This window comes from Nicotiana tabacum, chromosome 2 (genome assembly GCF_000715075.1).
Source record: "Nicotiana tabacum cultivar K326 chromosome 2, ASM71507v2, whole genome shotgun sequence".
Classification (NCBI taxonomy): domain Eukaryota; kingdom Viridiplantae; phylum Streptophyta; class Magnoliopsida; order Solanales; family Solanaceae; genus Nicotiana; species Nicotiana tabacum.
In genome coordinates this window covers 91638082-91641004 of record NC_134081.1, presented here as the reverse complement: position 1 = coordinate 91641004, position 2923 = coordinate 91638082, and positions in this window count along the sequence as shown.

Genomic DNA, 2923 nt, shown 5'->3' with positions numbered 1-2923 from the left:
TATCCTGCACAGGTTCCACGGTCTCTGGTTCTTCTTCATCACCAAAGTATGAAAGAAAATCATATGAAGTTTCTTCATGAGCTTCCCAGTTCCATGCCAATTCTTCATCAAATTCAATATCGCGACTTACCACCATCTTCCTGCTACTTGGGTTGTATAGCTTGTAGCCTTTTGAACTCGTATCATAGCCAACAAACACATGCTTGACACTTCGATCGGCAAGCTTCACTCTCCCTTGATGTGGCACATGAGCATAAGCTATGCTCCCAAAGATTCCCAAGTGCTTGACACTTGGCTTTCTTCAACTCCATGCTTCTTGAGTGGTTTGATCTCTAACATTCTTTGTTGGAGAGCTGTTGTTCAAATAAACTGCACAAGATACAGTTTCTGCTCAAAATTCCTTGGGCATATTTTTAGCTTTTAACATACATCTATCCATATTAAGAATCGTTTGATTCTTTCTCTCTGCAACTCCATTTTGTTGGGTTTAATAAGGTACCGTTAGAGGGCGACAAATTCCATGAGATTGATAAAAGTCATTAAATTCTTTTAAAGTGAATTCACCTCCTCTATCGGACCTTAAAGCTTTTATTTCATAGTCACTTTCTTTTTCTACAAGTACTTTAAAAAATTTAAAAGCAGCAAAAGCTTCAGATTTTTGGTTCAAGAAATAAACCCAAGTCTTTCTACTAAAGTCATCAATGAAGAGTAGAAAGAATTTACTTTTACCAAAGGAACGTGGATTGATTGGTCCACACACATAAGTGTGAACAAGCTGAAGTGGCTTGGTTGATCTTGACATGGCCTCTTTTGAAAAACTCCTCCTTGCATGTTTTTCAAGAAGACAAGCTTCACACAATTGATTGGGATGACTTATTGATGGTATCCTATGCACCATGTTCTTTTCTCCCATTGATTTGAGCGCTTCAAAATTCAAGTGCCCAAATCGCATGTGCCAACACCATGATTCATCTTGCACATTAGCCTTCAAACCCTTTGCATCAATTGTCTTAAGATTCAGAGAGAATAATCTATTCTTAGCCATATGCACTTTAGCAATTAGAATTCCACTTGAATCTCTAAGCCAGAGATGCATATTTTTCATGTGGATGTCATATTCCTTTTCAAGAAGTTGTCCTAAACTCAAAATATTACTTTTTAATTTTGGGACATAATAAACATCTTGAATTAACTTGTGGTCACCATTTTTACAGGAAATCAGAATCGTACATATCCCTTCGATTTGAATCTTTGAGGTATTTTCAAAGGACACATTACCTCTCACCATTTTATTGATCTCCACAAACTTCTCTTTGCATCCACACATATGATTGCTTACTCCATTGTCCAAATACCACGAGCTGCAATCATCCCTGTCGTCTTCCTTTAGTGTCATCAACAGCGTTGACTCAACTTCTTCTTTCTTGTCGTCAACAAGGTTAGCTTTTTCTTCAACATTGCTACGACATTCCCAAGAGTAATGGCCAAATTTATGACAATTATAACACTCAATTTTTGATTTGTCATACCTTTGTCCATTATTTTCTTGGTAGTAGCCACGTACTCTTCCTCTTATTTGTCCACGATCACGACCTCTGAATGTCTCGTGGATTTTAACTTCATTGTTGAAGTTGTTACCGTTGCTTCTTCCTCTTCCATGACTGCCACGGCCTCATTCCAGTCCATTCCCTCGATAGCTCTTTTCACCTCCATAATCCTTGAAGGATGCCTGAGCTTTAAGAAGCTTCTCCAATGGCACTTCTTGTCTCCTTTTGATCTTTTCTTCGTGGGCCTGCAAAGAGCCCTCCAATTACTCTATCATCATAGAGTCTAAATCTTTAGACTCCTCAGTAGCACACACCACAAAATCAAATTTAGGTGTTAAAGTGTGAAGGAACTTTTCTACCACACGGACATCTTCTATGTCCTCCCCGTATCTTCTTAGTTGATTTACAACAGCCTTCACTTTTGAACAATAATCCAAAATGCATTCGGATTCTTTCATTTTTAAAACTTCAAAAGCAGCCCTTAGAGTTTGAAGTTTTACCTTCCTTATCTTGTCTACTCCTTGAATAGAATTTTGTAAAATTTCCCAAGCTTCCTTTGAGGTGGTAGCATCTGCCACCTTCTCAAACATGGCATCATCCAAATATTGGTGGATGAGCGTGAGGGCTTGTTGATCCTTCTTCCTCGTCTCTGCCAAGACATCTTTTTCATTTTGAGACAGAGCTTCCTCATTATCGGGTTTTGCATACCATCTATCTACGATTTCCCACACATCCTGAGAGCCAAGAATGGCTTTCATACGTAGACAACATTTCTTATAATTATCTTTTGTGAGACGGGGATACTGAAAAGACAACGGACTATTATTCGTCATGGCTCTGATACCACGTTATTGGGAAAAATAATAATCTCGCTCAGGAATAATATCCACGGCAAATAATAATAATACAAGAGAGTAACAACGACACCAACTCTTTTAATGGGGTAAAATACAATATCTGAGCTGAACAATATAACCACTATAATATTACAACTTAGTAGTGTCAAGAGACTACTACAATTTTGAAAGAAATAACACTCTTTATTTAAAACACCTCACTATAATATTACTCACACTCACTATTTATCTCACTGACTACAATCTGTGGATTACTCTCTCTAACTTCTATTGCTTCTCTCTTATTTTGGTGTAATTGAAATGAAGAATGGAGGCCTCTATTTATAGTAAGAGATGTCATCCAAGTACTATAAAGAATATGGCTTGTTGTTGATTTAGTCCTATAATTTTTCAACAAAGTTAGGCACCTCCCATTTTTTTCAATAAAGTTGTCAAGAAAGTTAGGCACCTCCAATTTTATTCAATAAAGTTAGGCATCTCCCATTTTCTTCAACAAAATTGTCACATCCTATTTTCCTT